Source organism: Schistocerca gregaria, chromosome 4, assembly GCF_023897955.1.
Source record: "Schistocerca gregaria isolate iqSchGreg1 chromosome 4, iqSchGreg1.2, whole genome shotgun sequence".
Taxonomy (NCBI): domain Eukaryota; kingdom Metazoa; phylum Arthropoda; class Insecta; order Orthoptera; family Acrididae; genus Schistocerca; species Schistocerca gregaria.
Window position 1 is genome coordinate 466,081,959 of NC_064923.1, and position 17,266 is coordinate 466,099,224.

Below are 17,266 nucleotides of genomic sequence, written 5' to 3' on the forward strand. Positions count from 1 at the left end.
TGACCACGCTGTCTGGTCTCCTTCCCCAAACAACCAACCTACCAACCAATGCTCCCAGGATAGGACCGGACTCGAACCCGCATCGGTGTTGTGTCCCCGGAGGCGGAATATAGCCTGAAAAAGTACATAGAGCCAAAGTACAAGTTAATGCCAAATACTTAAGACATTGCTGAGAGACTGAGCTCTGTAAGCGAAGGCAGCACAGGTCCATTCCGACGCTCAAATCACCTGGCACTCTCTCTGTAGCTAAAATTGCCTGCTTATTTATACTGGTTTTCCCCTCGCTTCTGACATAGTGTCAGAAAGAGACAGAAACTATGCCATGGATAAATTCCCAAACGTCAGCCACTTACAAATCGCCCTACTGGCTCTGACCCAGTGCTCCGCCTCATACATCACTATAACTTCAAGCAACGCTGCGGTTTCCTGCCTCGTTTCTGCACCACTCAAAACAAATCGTGCGTGCAATACCGATGTCACAGCTCTGTGCCCGCGAGTGCCATGTTTACCTTGTCTGGCCTACTGGCTGTCAACTGTTACCACACTCTGCCAGTGGCCCCAGATTCCATTGTCCAACCGTGCCTTCATTGACTTTTGATAAAATGTCCCTTTCCCTCAATGCATGTGCACAAACACGTGTTTCATTTGAGTGCACCCTTGTATATAGGAGGGTGGTTGTTGTTGTTGTTGTCGTTGTTGTTGTTGTTGTGGTTGTGGTGGTGGTCTTCAGTCCTGAGACTAGATTGATGCAGCTCCCCATGCTGCTCTATCCTGTGCAAGCTTCTTCATCTCCCCGTACTTACTGCAACCTACATCCTTCTGAATCTGCTTAGTGTATTTGTCTCTTGGTCTCCCTCTACGATTTTTACCCTTCACGCTGCCTTCCAATGCTAAATTTGTGATCCCTTGATGCCTCAAAACATGTCCTACCAACCGGTCCCTTCTTTTTCTCAAGTTGTGCAACAAACTCCTCTTCTCCCCAATTCAATTCAATTATTAGTTATGTGATCTACCCATCTAATCTACAGCATTCTTCTGTAGCACCACATTTCAAAAGCTTCTATTCTCTTCTTGTCCAAACTATTTATCGTCCATGTTTCACTTCAATACATGGCTACACTCCATACAAATACTTTCAGAAATGACTTCCTGACACTTAAATCTATACTCGATGTTAACAAATTTCTCCTCTTCAGAAACACTTTCCTTGCCATTGCCAGTCTACATTTTATATCCTCTCTACTTCGACCATCATCAGTTATTTTGCTCCCCAAATAGCAAAACTCCTTTACTACTATAATTGTCTCATTTCCTAATCTAATTCCCTCATCATCGCCCGACTTAATTCGACTACATTCCATGATCCTCGTTTTGCTTTTATTGATGTTCATCTTATATCCTCCTTTCACGACACTGTCCATTCCGTTCAACTGCTCTTCAAAGTCCTTTGCTGTCTCTGACAGAATTACAATGTCATCGGCGAACCTGAAAGTTTTTATTTCTTCTCCATGGATTTTAATACCTACTCCGAATTTTTCTCTTGTTTCCTTTACTGCTTGCTCAATATACAGATTGAATAGCATCGGGGAGAGGCTACAACCCTGTCTCATTCCATTCCCAACCACTGCTTCTCTTTCATGCCCCTCTTATAACTGTCATCTGGTTTCTGTACAAATTGTAAATAGCCTTTCGCTCTCTGTATTTTACCCCTGCCACCTGCAGAATTTGAAAGAGAATATTCCAGTTAACATTGTCAAAAGCTGTCTCTAAGTCTACAAATGCTAGAAACGTAGGTTTGCCTTTCCTTAATGTTTCTTCTAAGATAAGTCGTAATGTTAGTATTGCCTCACGTGTTCCAACATTTCTACGGAATCCAAACTGATCTTCCCCGAGGTTGGCTTCTACCAGTTTTTCCATTTGTCTGTAAAGAATTCATGTTAGTATTTTGCAGCTGTGAGTTATTAAACTGATAGTTCGGTAATTTTCACATCTGTCAACACCTGCTTTCTTTGGGATTGGAATTATTATATTCGTCTTGAAGTCTGAGGGTATTTCGCCTGTCTCGTACATCTTGCTCACCAGATGGTAGAGTTTTGTCATGACTGGCTCTCCCAAGGCCGTCAGTTGTTCTAATCATTTCCATAATACAGGGTGATTCAAAGAGAATAAAGTTCTGGACGGCCGAGAACAATAGATCGGCCGCCAGGCAGCTCGTGACAGAGCACTTCATCACTGGCCTCCAAGAAGCCCTGATCTTACCCCCTGCGATTTTTTCTTATGGGGGTATGTTAAGGATATGGTGTTTCGGCCACCTCTCGCAGCCACCATTGATGATTTGAAACGAGAAATAACAGCAGCTATCCAAACTGTTACGCCTGATATGCTACAGAGAGCGTGGAACGAGTTGGAGTAACGGGTTGATATTGCTAGTGTGTCTGGAGGGGGCCATATTGAACATCTTTGAACTTGTTTTTGAGTGAAAAAAAATCTTTTTAAATACTCTTTGTAATGATGTATAACAGAAGGTTATATTATGTTTCTTTCATTAAATACACATTTTTAAAGTTGTGGTATTCTTTTTGAATCACCCTGTATTGTCCTCAAGTACATCGCCCTTGTATAAACCCTCTATATACTCCTTCCACCTTTCTGCCTTCCCTTCTTTGCTTAGAACTGGGTTACTGTAGTTCAAATTCTACATAATACTGTATGCCTTCTTGTCCACTCACTGGATAAATTGGCTGTACATGTTCTGAAATTCATGAATCATAGGAAAAAATCTGTAATTCACACACATTGCTCTCTTTTATAAATTCATATTCTCTGTAAAAGTTGTCTATTGAGCCTGTTTCTTTACCTTTTTAAAGTTATTTTCTTCTTCTGAAATTGGCGGTAATTTTATATAATTTCTTATATATGTATAGTCGGGGTTGACTTGGACCTGTTTAAGAGCCATTTTTGTGGTAGCAAGTCGGTGTTCAGTTCTCTTCACACTGGGCTTGTAGAGATGACACTGGAACTGGGTGGATGTCTTCTGGTAAATCAAGACTGTAGATGTCTTCTGGTAAATCAAAAGTATAGCATTTTATATATTTATTGAACAGTTTAAAGAATTGCATTGTCACCAGCATTGGCGGGCTTTGCCATTGACCTCGGTGTATGTTTTCTAGTTCAGCATACAGATGTCACTGGTGCAGCCAGCTCACAGTGTGGGCAGGCCATAGAGGCAGTGACCACCATCAGTAGTATGGTGATGAGAACCTGCTGAGACAGCACTCTGGCCCTGTTACATGCAGCTGTGACAGACTCCATGACAAATGTGTGCGCTTGCTGGTGATGGCGCATGTCTTAGTGTGAGACATGCCAAAGCGAGCAGATCAACTGTGTGCCCCAGCATAGGCAGCAGTGAATGTGTGGCAGTGGTAAAGTGTGCCCACAAAGGGCAACTAGACATTTCTAAATAGAGCAGCATAGGGTACATCAGCAGCAATTGTGTTTATCTGCACAAGGCTTGAAAGGATAAACCCCAGGTTTGGGACCCACAGCTGGTAGAAGTCAGCTGCCAGTTAGCTTTCCAGCTGGAAGACATCAGTTCGACTCCAAGCAACATCTGGACTTAGACACAGCAGGCAGACTCACAGCTTAGTGAAGGCAGTATCTAGCAGCAACAGTCAGATGACCCGTTTCAGGATGATGACTGACATAGGTTTCCTCTCATAACTGGCTGCAGGCAGTGACTAATTTGGTCTGCCTAAAATGGACAGTATTTATATGGGTCTGGCTCATCACTGTTGTTTCAAGACATCGTTTCCTATCACGTAAGCCACGACAGAGCCACAGTGTGAGGCTCTATTTCAATCAGACCAACAATGCCACAGTAGCTTCTGTCTTTATGCGGTGTCAGTGTTACTGTAGCTCTGGCTTTACCTTTGGGCTCCGAATGTGTGGCAGCTACCCCATTCCATGGACGCCAGCATTTGCAGCATCAGCATAGTCTGCTCCTGTTAGATCATTTCACCAGCCCTTATATGACCTGTCCCAGGATGCTTCTTGCATTAGACTATTGGTGACGGTTTTAATTTAGCCGTGCCATGTAAAGCAGCAATGGTGTAACATATATTATAGAGAAGAGGGTGAGAGGACTCCAGTATTTCTTTCCCATGAAATATAACAATTACATAATTGTTTCAGTTTTGGCAAATGTTCTTGCTCCACTGATATTCTGTGCAAAGCTTGTATTTTTTCTTGATTGCACAAATGGCTTAATACAACTCATCTGTCATTATTTCCAGCCAGTGGCCTTGTTGCAGTGGTGACACTACTTCTCATCAAATCACCAAAGTTAAGCATTATCAGGGTTGGCTAGTGTTGGCATGGGTGAATACTTGGGTCTACAGAGTGCCGTTGGCAAATGGCGTGCACTCAGTCTTTGTGAGGCCAGGACCAGTTGAGGAACTAGTTGACTGATAAGCACTGGTTCTGGTCATGAAAACTGGCAATGGCCAAGAGAGTGGTGTTCTAACAATATTCTCCTCCATATCCACATCCAGTGCCGCCTATCCACTGAGGATGATTGGCGGTTAGTAATGTTGTGCCTTCCAAGCCCTGTTTGGATAGACTTCAGTTTAGTTTTTATCACTGTTTCTACAGTGTCATTATGTTTGCTTATTGTGGGGGATGACATGGTCATATTGAAGGTATCAGCGATCTAATGTTTCAGAATATATGGAAAGCAAAATGGCCTGTGATCGCATATGTGTTTTACTCATGTCTGTAAACCGTTCCCATCATTATGCTCTTCATCAGATTCGTCTAAAAAAGAATGTGCATGTTCATGAGTAAGAATATTATAAGTTCCAACAGTACAAGCTGTAGTATTGATCCACATGATCTGAGAAGCATCTAATGAATAACATACCTATCTTCTTAGGTAAAAGAAGCAGATAAAATTGGTAGCCATGATTGGCATCATCACGATATAAAAACATGTTGAAACTGTGATTGACGTTCATGGCCCACAATTTAGGACTGCCATTAGCACACTGTACCTACAGCTGCAGTACAAACAACTTGTGGGGCTTAGCTGCCACTCTGACTGTAAGCATAGTTTACAGCAGCACATTACAAAGCCAGAGGTCATTGTAAGTTGTGCTTACAGTTAGTGAAACCTTGCAGCCAGGCCTCCTCGACTGCAAGTGTTAGGCAGAAAACATCTGAGATTATCCTAAATGCTTTTTCCGAAAATTATTTCGAGCAGTTAGTCCACAAACCCATGCGAATTGTAAATGGTTGCGAAAACACACTTGACCTCTTAGCCACAAACAATCCAGAGCTAATAGAGAGCATCATGACTGATACAGGGATTAGTGATCACAAGGTCGTTGTAGCTAGGCTCAATACCGTTTCTTCCAAATCCACCAGAAACAAACGCAAAATAATTTTATTTAAAAAAGCGGATAAAGTGTCACTAGAAGCCTTCCTAAGAGACAATCTCCATTCCTTCTGAACTGACTATGCAAATGTAGACGAGATGTGGCTCAAATTCAAAGATATAGTAGCAACAGCAATTGAGAGATTCATACCTCATAAATTGGTAAGAGATGGAACTGATCCCCCGTGGTACACAAAACAGGTCCAAACACTGTTGCAGAGGCAATGGAAAAAGCATTCGAAGTTCAGAAGAACGCGAAATCCCGAAGATTGGCTAAAATTTACAGAATCGCGAAATTTGGCACGGACTTCAATGCGAGATGCCTTTAATAGGTTCCACAACGAAACAGTGTCTCAAAATTTGGTACAAAATCCGAAGAAATTCTCGTCGTATGTAAAGTACACAAGCAGCAAGACGCAGTCAATACCTATATTGCACAGTGCCGATGGTACTGTTACCGACGATTCTGCCACTAAAGCAGTTATTGAATGCAGTTTTCCGAAATTCCTTTACCAGGGAAGACTAATGGAATATTCCAGAATTTGAAACACGAACAGCTGCTAGCATGAGTTTCATAGAAGTAGATACCTTAGGGGTTGTGAAGCAACTCAAATCGCTTGATACGGGCAAGTCTTCACGTCCAGATTGTATACCGATTAGGTTCCTTTCAGATTACGCTGATACAATAGCTCCCTACTTAGCGATCATATACAACTGTTCGCTCACCGATAGATCTGTACCTATAGATTGGAAAATTGTGCAGGTCGCACCAGTGTTTAAGAAGGGTAGCAGGAGTAATCCATCGAACTACAGACCTATATCATTGACGTCGGTTTGCAGTAGGGTTTTGGAGCATATATTGTATTCAAACATTATAAATCACCTCGAAGGGAATAATCTATTGATACGTAATCAGCATGGTTTCAGAAAACATCGTTCTTGTGCACGAAGTAATGGCCGCTATCGACAGGGGATCTCAAGTTGATTCCATATTTCTAGATTTCCGGAAAGCTTTTGACACAATTCCTCGCAAGCAACTTCTAATCAAGCTGCGGGCCTATGGGGTATCGTCTCAGTTGTGCGACTGGATTTGTCATTTCCTGTCAGGAAGGTCGCAGTTCGTAGTAATAGATGGCAAATAATCGAGTAAGATTGAAGTGATATCAGGTGTTCCCCGGGGAAGTGTCCTGGGACCTCTATATAAATGATCTGGGTGACAATCTGAGCAGTTCTCTTAGGTTGTTTGCAGATGATGCTGTAATTTACCGTATAGTAAGGTCATCCAAAGACCTGTATCAGTTGCAAAGCGATTTAGAAAAGATTGTTGTATGGTGTGGCAGGTGGCAGTTGACACTAAATAATGAAAAGTGTGAGATGATCCACATGAGTTCCAAAAGAAATCCGTTGGAATTCGATTTCTCGATAAATAGTACAATTCTCAAGGTTGTCAATTCAACTGAGTACCTGGGTGTTAAAATTTCGAACAACTTCAGTTGGAAAGACCACATAGATAATATTGTGGGGAAGGCAAGCCAAAGGTTGTGTTTCATTGGCAGGTCACGTAGAAGATGCAACAAGTGCACTAAAGAGACAGCTTACACTACACTCGTTCGTCCTCTGTTAGAATATTGTTGCGCGGTGTGGGATCCTTACCAGGTGGGATTGATGGAGGACATCGAAAGGGTGCAAAAAAGGGGCAGCTCGTTTTGTATTATCGCGTAACAGGGGGGAGAGTGTGGCAGATATGATACGCGAGCTGGGATGGAAGTCATTAAAGCAAAGACGTTTTTCGTCATGTCGAGATCTATTTACGAAATTTTAGTCACCAACTTTCTCTTCCAAATGCGAAAATATTTTGCTGAGCCCAACCTACATAGGTAGGAATGATCACCAAAATAAAATAAGAGAAATCAGAGCTCGAACAGAAAGGTTTAGGTGCTCGTTTCTCCCACGCACTGTTCAGGAGTGGCATGGTAGAGCGATAGTATGATTGTGGTTCGATGAACCCTCTGCCAAGCACTTAAATGTGAATTGCAAAGTAATCATGTAGATGTAGATGTAGATGTAGAAGTACAATGTATTAACAGCAGCTCTATATCATGAGCCATGAGTGTCCATCACATTTATAACATTTTATATCATGTGGCGATGCAAATCACCAAAGTTTAAGAAGACAGATATTTTATTTGTTAGATGCTTCTCAGATCGTGTGAATCAATGGCTACTATTTGCATGCTAATGACTTATCACAATACTCTCACTCATAAACATGCACATTCCTTTTTAGACAATTCTGATGATGATTGTAATGATTGAAACTAATTATTGAATTGAATAAAACAAATTTGTAATTAAATTTTTGTTATTGTTTTTCTGGTTCTGAATCATCTCTCGAATTATACAGATTTTCAAAGATTTCTTGGAATTGTTGTAGAATTTTCTCTTTCATTAATTGTTACTGCACCATTTCACAACTGATTAAGTGTGGCTTCTGTCAAACACAGTTTCTATTTCCTCTTCTTCTGTGCTAACAGTCTTTGAGAAACAAGGCATTGGTCACATTTTTTACTGACAGATATCTGTGTCAGTGCCGCTGGTTTTTTATGAGATATATCCAATATAGAAGTGTCCCCATGTCAATACTCTGCTCATTCAGTTGTAGAAAAACAAATTTTTCCTTCAAATCAGACAGTCCTTCTAAAAATTACAAAATGTATTGAAAACGGTTGCCCTGCACCTCTGTATAATGTTGTACTTATAAGATCACATTCAAGTACATTTAAAACAGGACTGTTATTTCTTTATGCTTGCATATGTTTTCCTTCTGTTTACTTATCATTTTTTAACTTCTTTTATTTTTCATTTTAAATATTTCCCTCAATAAAAATCACAAGCAGACAAGTCTGACAAATGAGGCAGTCTTCCACGAAGACTTCATGAATTCAGGACAGTGGTTGACGAGATTTGTGCACATAGCTCTATCTTGTTGGAAAAAGCTGTGCTACCTTAACTGAGCATAGAAGTTCTTGGAAATTCTACCGTGACAGTGACTGCAAAGAACATTGGATTGGAAATTTTAGTACCTGAAACTGGACACCAAATTCCAATTCTTTTTAGTGCAAAGGATTTTAGTGCACACTAAGTGAGTTTTCAGCTATCCAGAAAATCAAGTTTCACCACTTATAAAGTACAGTGTCAGGTGAAGTTCACCGTTCACAATCTTTTATTCAACCACTTGCAATAATTAACCCTCTTTTGTCTGTCATTGGCAAGTAATGCCTGTAAATGTTAATATGGTAAGACTTCAGATGCATGCACTTCAGTATAGACAGTTTTTTTTTGGGCTAGCAGTATTTTTTTTTACAACATATTTGGGACTGCTTCAAGAGTTGTGCTCATTACACATGCCAGTTTGGTCGTGTGACTTCCCGGTGCTGTTGAGCCGTGCTCCTAATTTAACATGCAGTTCCTGTAAGACCCTCCGCGCTGGCGATTTGACCGTGCAATCTGCTGTGCATTCGCTAGTCCCCATGGCTGGTTGCAGTGTTTCAGCCACTACTGGGGAACAGAGGGGGTAAACAGTTGCTGCCTAGCCTCACCGACTGTGCTACTTTTATAGTTTGTTGCACGTTGTGATTGTTGACTCACATGTATTTCCCGTGTTGTTTTAGAGAAATTTGTGTACTCTCCTGCTGCAAAAATAACTTTCGATGTAGAACTCTTCATCATTGTAGTAGGACATCAAACCAGTAATTTGAGGTTCAGGAAGTCAGGATTACAGTAATAACATCAAAACAAAAAACTCTTTCAGATTTCGAAAACCCGGTACTTTCATTGACATCTGTAGTTTCTTTTCAATAACAAAATGAAAAGCAACACTTCCTCATCAAAATATTTTTCGTAACTGGCTCATACAAGTAAACAGGTGACTCTCACCACAGAGCTTCAGCTGTGTGGTTTATTCGTGTGCCCAGCAATTCAACTATGCAATAGTCGCGTATTGCAGTGATTGAACTGCATGGCTGTATCATCATGACAAAGTCACCTGTGCGAAAGCAGCATTACGCTTATACTAAGAATTAGCGACATTACCACTGGCCTGGCATTTCGTTATCAAATTCTGACCACTGTTTTTTCCGAGGGAAACTGGAGTTCAGGAATTGTTTTTGAAAATTTCATGACTCTCTTTAAATGACCAACTCCTTATGAAAGCGTCAGCTGTGAACACTCATTCATTCATAGAATACGGCATGCTTTACTTGAATAACTCGAAGAATGATGAAAAGATACTCGTAGCTCTTTTGAACAACAAGTAACAAATGAATTTTTGACAGTTAATTGTGGTCATCACATGAGCGGGAGATGGTGTGAGCAGAAAACAGTAAAATCAATAGAAAGGGCCTGCTTTTACCATAGACAAACTGTACTGCATCAGTGTTGTGAAATTTCAGAATTAGAGGAGGAATTGGACAAGGGGTGTCCATATCACCTAAACTATTCTCTGTAGTCATAAAGGATTCATGAACTAAGAAAAGGAAGAAGGAATATGTGTTAATCAAACGTGTGAACTGCGTGTGTTTCGTGAACGACATTGTACTGTTTGTCTCTGGTGCTGTTTCAATAACAGTTTTAAACACAGCACTGAGTCACACACTTTGAATGCAAAAAACGATTTAAAAAGCTGAGAGTTGCACAGCAAACAGTAGAGAATTGCAAATCACTAGGAGAGGCAGGGAAACAAAGAAATGGATCAGGGAGCAGACTAGTGAAAGATGTGAACACAGCTCTAGTGGAAATGGAATAGAGTTGGTCAAATGGGTGGTAAATGGACCAATAAAATTCTTTGCTGGATTCCAAGATAAGAAAAGCCCAAGGCAATAGTAATGGAAGGTGGGTTGATTACACTAGTCTTATGACTGGTTTTGTGGCACATGCTCTCAGTTTTTTCTCCTATATATTCCAGTCTCTGTCTCTGCCTACAGTTTTTGTCATCCATAGCTCTAATACCATGGAAGATTTTCCTAAATGCATTAACAACACTGGCGTGTATATGTGATGATCATAATAGATGGCAAAGAAGAATGGAACATGGCCAAACTTTGGTCTGAAAAATATTGATCTCCAGGCATGAAAAAGTGAAGTAATCATGGAAAAAGTATATATGAGGCCTTTTTTACCAGTGGATGTCTTATGGCTGATGATGCAGGATGTGAGTAAGTGTTAGACCTAATTGAAGAATGTCAAGCTACACTATGACTCAAAGTCCACCTTAAACTGTAGGCCTCCCTGTAACTGGCAGGATAAGTCACACTACCACATGCAATAGGATAAAGTGTTGTGGTGTCCATTTTCATCAGTCTTGAATCATCTGCATACATAGCCTGCAAGCCACTATGAAGTGCATGACAGAGGGTACTTATCATTGTACCAAACTTTTAGGTCTCTTCCCTTTCCAGTTGCCTGTGTAGCATGGCAAGGGTGATGGTGTAAATGGCTCTGTGCATGCTTTAATTCAAGTAATCTTGTCTTCATAATCCGTACAGTAACAGTATGTTGTGAGGCTGAAGTATATCTCTAAATCCTCCACATAAAACCGTTTCTTGAAACTTTGTAAGCTTTCGTGTATGATTCTTGTTTTATTTTCAAGCATCTGCCAGTTCAGATTTTCCAACATTTCTCGAGGATCAAACAAACTTTTAACCATTTGTGCTACCTTTCTTTGTATTTGTTCAATATCCTCTTTTAGTCCTAATTTGTGTGGGTCCCACTCACTTGGACAGTTTTCCAAGATGGACGTAATAGTTATTTATACACAGTCTCCTCTGTGGACTGACAGCATTTTCCGTGTCCCGCCATTGACACAAAGTCTTCCATTTGCCTTACCTTCAACTCAGCCTGTGTTATAATTCCATTTCATATCCCATCGGACTGTATAATTTGAATGATGCCAGTGACGATTCACTGATGTTGTAGCCATAGGATAGCAGTTTTCTGTATTTTGTCAAGTATAAAATTTTACATTTCTGCACATTTAAAGCGAGTTGCCAATTTTTGCAACACTTTGAAATCTTATTAAGATGTAACTGTATACTATGCAGCTTTTTCAGATAGTACTTCGTTAGAGATACTGGCATCATTTGCAAAAAGCTTAAGGTTACTGTTAATTCTGTCTGCCAGGCCAGTGCTATAGTGTATGAACACCAAAGGTTCCAACACACTACCCTGAGAGAGAGAGAGAGAGAGAGAGAGAGAGAGAGAGAGAGAGAGAGAGAGAGAGACAGGTCTTATGGGACCTGACTGCTAAGCTCATCAGTCCACTACCCTGAGATACACATGAAGTTACTTCTGCTTGCGTTAGTGACTGCCCAATAAAGACAAAATGCTGCCTCCTCCCTGTGATTAAATCCACAATTCAGTCCCAAATTTTGTTTGATACTCCATTTAATTGCACTTTCTGTAAGCATTGGTTTGGTATTGAGTCACATGCTTCTCACAAGTAACACTACGCAAGTGTCACTCACCGATTTGGATACACTTCAAAACTGTTGTAGTGTAGGTCAAAATATGAGACACGTAGTTTTTTATATGTGCCAACCTGCCTGTCGAAGTGATGAAAACCCTCCTGAATAAGACGCAGTTGGTATCTTCCTGAGTACATATCATCAAAACAATAAGAGATACAACAAAAACATTGAAACATAATTTCCATGGTTGCTACTGCTTTTGACAACTGTGCAATAACATCTGTAAAGATTTTCATATATTTTGAAATCCTCCCCTTACCTCACAATTTCTAAATGTGAAAAAGTTTGTGTTTAGTAAATCTAATAGTATATTTTACAACAAATTCAACAATACATTATAAAGTTACATTCCGAAGTCACAGTAGTCAGATATAAGTTGGAAGTACCCCTATATACTACTATAAGTGCATTCTGTCTGCCACATGATGCTTGTCGTATGTGGCAATAGTGTTGTTTGCAATTTCACAATGCAGCTATTGAAACCTTCCCGTCTAATATTGGATGAACGTTTGCTTGCTGACTGAACGCTGCGTCTCTTAAAATCTTTTAACTGCTGCTCTGTCAAGACTACCTGCTGATTATTACGACGAAAAATAAAATGTGTTGTCGCCGTGGCCCTCAGTTGTTACCTGAAATTATTAAGACTGATTCTTACCTTTAATTATTTATACTGGATCGCCATCTGACTGCTACAGCAAACTGTGGAATGAATATACTTACTTCTCTTTAACATAATTATAAGCTGCTGGTGGAGTTTCATAATACTTTGTGACTGGAATTCTTTAAGTTGAAGTTAATTTAGATTTGATAAAAGCTGAAGCTCAGTTTAGACTTTTCTTTTAAGATAACAATAAATTCCGTAAAGCATTTACGTGAATGATTTTGGGATAGAAAATTCTTAATGCATTTAATCTGGTAGAAGTTAACTACATTCTGAGAACGATCTTGACAAACAATTACAAGGGGTATAGTTCTTTACAAAAATTCTTAAAAAGTAGCGTTGCGCTACATACCTAATTTTCCATCAAAATTACATAACTATATTCTGAGAACGATCTTGACAAACAATTACAAGGGGCATAGTTCTTTACAAAAATTCTTAAAAACTAGCATTGCGCTACATATAGCGAGTGGCTGGCGAGCACACTGCTTCTTTCAAAGTGTTAATTCATACCTCGCTTACAGCGACCTCCTCTCATGTCTCGCTAGCTACGACTGCCTCGTCTCACATCTTACTCGCAACTGCTCGCTTCCAACGCTCAATGCTACAAAAGTGCGGTCTCGCCGCCAACAATGGTTTTTGGTGCAGACAATCCCTGCTACCATTACAGATGTATTACTGCGCGCTGTTTCCCGCTCTTTCTCAAAATGTATCTATGCGCGGTTTCCCGCTCTTTCTCAATAATACACAATGCAATTTAATTAACAAAACAATTTAAATAAGAAACAGTTCAGATAATTACATGCTAAAACAGTTTAAATACGCCTATTACATAATTACATATGCCGCTACTCGGCTTTCTTAAAATTTTACTACGTTGTTGAGTCATATGGACTCAACATAAGTATAAAATTTGATTATAGAAAATAGTTTGAACAAAGTGTATACACAAATGCTGTCATACGAAATGATTTGTCTATCTCTAATAAAGAGAATATGTAAATAGAAAGGGTTTTAGTAGGAATTGTACATCAAGTAAAATTTGGTTCCCTTAAATTTAACAACAAGAATAAGAGTAAATGTGAAAATCAATATACAGATCATATGAAGCAATTGAAAGTTTACATTATGAAACATTTAATTCAAATTGGCATCTCTTAGTACCACAATTAAGGAAGGTACAAAAGGTATTGGATAGCATGGTCAAAGCACTGGCAACTGTCTGTGAATGCACTCAAAAGTCTGTTCCTTTCCCTCACATAGCACAACACCAGGTTTCGCCATGTGGTTCCATCATCGCCTTGCTCCATAGTTTTAGTGTACCCAAACACTAAGTACGTCGTCGAATAGCCTGAGTTGCCGCAGCCACATCAGGATTAAGTTCCATCTCCAATGGTCCATTAAGGTTGGTGGTGTGCATCTTGGTATGCAAACACCTATTGTCGTACATCATACTGTGGTGTGTATCTAGGTATGCAGGCACCAATTGACATACATCGGGCTGTGGTGTGCATCTAGGTATGCAAACACCTCGTCGAGAACATCATTGGTTGAAGTCACGTGTTTCACAATTCACTGATTCTGTGCTCAATAACCATGGGGATGCACAGGAATTAAGGTACGGGTAAAATTGTTTTGGCAATGGGTTCACGGACATTGTTGGTACCATAATTTGACTACCAAATAATTTTCCCTATGACAAAATATGTTGTGTCGTAATTTGTAACAATATGTAGTTTTAATTTAAGAATTCTTCCAGAAAATTATTCCCATATATAAAAGACATAAAAGTTCCTACTTATTCAGTATTTGATAGTATACAGATTTGTTATAGACAAGTACATTATTACTTATTCTGTATTTACATATCTTAGTTTCTTACATCATTAATTATAAATTTTGTTGACAATGCATTTCTTGACTTACTGTCCTAAAATTTTATCTTCCATTCAGGGGTGTAGTCGTCAGTTATGAGTCGTCAAATGTCAGGTCATAATATACAATAAAATTACTGTCATAAAATTATTTAAAGTATTCTTTTGCAGCTGAAAATTAAGGTAAACATTATTCTGGTTAGACATTGTAATGTGTGGTCCCCATCCATAGTGTTGCAATGTGTCACATGCTAGCAAAATTATTTCTTAACATTATACATTTCTTATATACTAACATAACATACACATTCTTCTTCTGCATCTGTGTCAACTCTCTGCATAACCTGTTATAAACATTCAGCATTAATTAACGTCAGCGCACGGCATGACTTATTATAAAACATTCAGTATTAATTATCGTCAGTGCACGGCATGACTTCAATAAACATCTTCTGGTACTTCTCGTCCGCTCCTGGCATGACCTATAAAACACTTTATCATAATATTAACTGCTGCAAAATCACGTCAGCTCCCGGCATGACCTATAAAATTTCTGTAATGACAATTAGCGTCAGGTATCTGCGTGACCTAAAGATTCACATCCTTATTCTAACTAAAACTACGTTTCATTTTGATGACGTGTGACAACAATGCTGCATTCTGGAATAAAGAGTACATGTTAATGTTACCACTAAAATAATTGATTAATGAACGATCTATATTATCAGTTTAGCTATTGCAAAAATCGACATTTTCTTAAGTAATTATGTCACGTTATAAAAAAAATTTCTTTCATTTATGAGCTCTCAGTGCACAAATTCATACGTCGTGTCGTTGTCTGCATGTTCTCTTTAAGTTAGGAAATGTTTCTCGTGTTTTTATTTGTCTTGGCTGGCGTAGCATCATTAAGTACTGCTGTGTTCTTTAAGGTACGGTGAAATATTAGCGGCCCACTGCGTGTCGCGGCTTTGTTTGTTACTGAAGAGCGCTGAAACTACCATTGTTGCATACTTACGTGTCACGCCGTCCTTTCGTCAGCTGAAATGCAAAAATTTAAGTCAAGAAATGTTTCACGTTGGATACATGATGATTCCCTAATGATTTCTTCTTACGTAGCGTTTCCACATGCACTACATTAGCGTGTGGAATATTACGAACTCTGTAAGGGCCTGCATACAGAAGTTCGAATTTACGGCATCTGTGCTTACCTTTGTTGGAAAGAAAATGAGTGCGAATCAGTACTTTGTCGCCAATCTCGTACTTCTGTAGTCGACTTACCTGCTTCTGTTGTTTCTTCCGCCGATCTGCAGCTCTTTTAGTGTTTGCTAATGCTGTGTCTATTATTTCACAATGTCGAAGCCTACGCGTCTTAGGAAAAGTAATTAGTTCGGTAATTTTGTTCGGTGGGTCTTTATTTGTCAGTATTACGGTTGGTGATAGCATCGTAGATTCATTGGGTATTGCATTTATCACTTCTTGAAACTGTAAAATATATTTATCCCATGTTGTATGTCTTTTATGACAATAAATTCTGCATAACTTCCCGATCTCTTTCATTATTCTTTCTGATGGGTTGGAAGAACTGTGATATCTTGATATGTAAATAGGTGTTATGTTCTTAATTTCTAACATTTTCTTCCATACGTCTGACCTAAACTGCGGACCGTTATCCGAAATAACCTTCTGTACACGTCCTACTACTGATAGAAAATCTCTTACAAACGCTCTTGATACTGTTCTTGCTGTTGCTTTCCTTAGTGGAGAAAATGTTACAAATTTGGATGTTAGTTCTACAGCTACAAAAATATAACTATAACCATTATTTGTTCTGGGGATTGGACCGAAAAGATCCACTGCTGCCATGTGTCTTAACTTGACCGGTATGATGGGATACAATGGTGGAATGTGTGACACTGTTGATGATTTAGCTTTTTGACATATCTTGCATGATGCTATTACTTTTCTTATGTGTTTTTCCATGTTATTAAAGTGGCAATTTTGTCGCAGAATCAGAAAGCATTTCCTCGCTCCGTAGTGTCCATAACTTAGATGTGTATACCATATCAGTTTATTTACGATCCCTTCCGGAATGCATAAAAGCCAATTATTACCGTCTCGGTATGATCGAATAAAGAGTATATTTTGATGTACAGTGTAATGAAGTCTGACTTTAGCGTTACTTCTGTCTTTCCAAAGCGTTACAATCTCTTTCAGTGTTTCATCTTTCTGCTGTTCTCTCTCTATATCCTGTAATGCTGCTGATATAAAGTTTTCGAAAGCTACTTGTTTAATATACATAATACTATGGTTGTTGTAGCAAAAGGTATTTTCTTTCTCCATGCGTTTATTGTGAATGGACCTCGACAATGCGTCGGCAACAGTATTCTGCGTGCCTGGAATGTGTATAATGGTAAAATCAAACTCTTGTAAGTATAATTTCCAGCGGCTTAATCTATCGTGCGTAAGTTTTGCTGACAATAAAAACTGGATTGCTCGGTGATCGGTATATATTGTTGTATGTCGGCCATATAGAAAATGACGGAATCGCTTAAAAGCGTAAATTACACATAGTGTCTCTAATTCTGTTACAGAATAATTGCGCTCTGCTGGAGAAAGTATCCTGCTTGCAAAAGCAATGTGTTTCACGACTGTCTTATCTTCTTCCTTTATTTCTTGGAAAATATGTACTCCTAGTGCTGTGGTTGAACTATCTGTTGCAACGGAAAAGTTTTGTGTTGGGTCAGGGTGTGATAACAAAGGTGCTTTTAATAATGCT

At 39.3% G+C, this 17,266-nt stretch overlaps 1 protein-coding gene across 2 annotated transcripts in view; it reads left to right on the top strand.

Moving 5' to 3' along the window:
• The window catches only part of LOC126266755 (transcription factor Sp4-like), a 100,049-nt gene that overhangs the window by 45,843 nt on the left and 36,940 nt on the right, over positions 1-17,266 (top strand). The gene's annotated exons all lie outside the window — the stretch shown is intronic.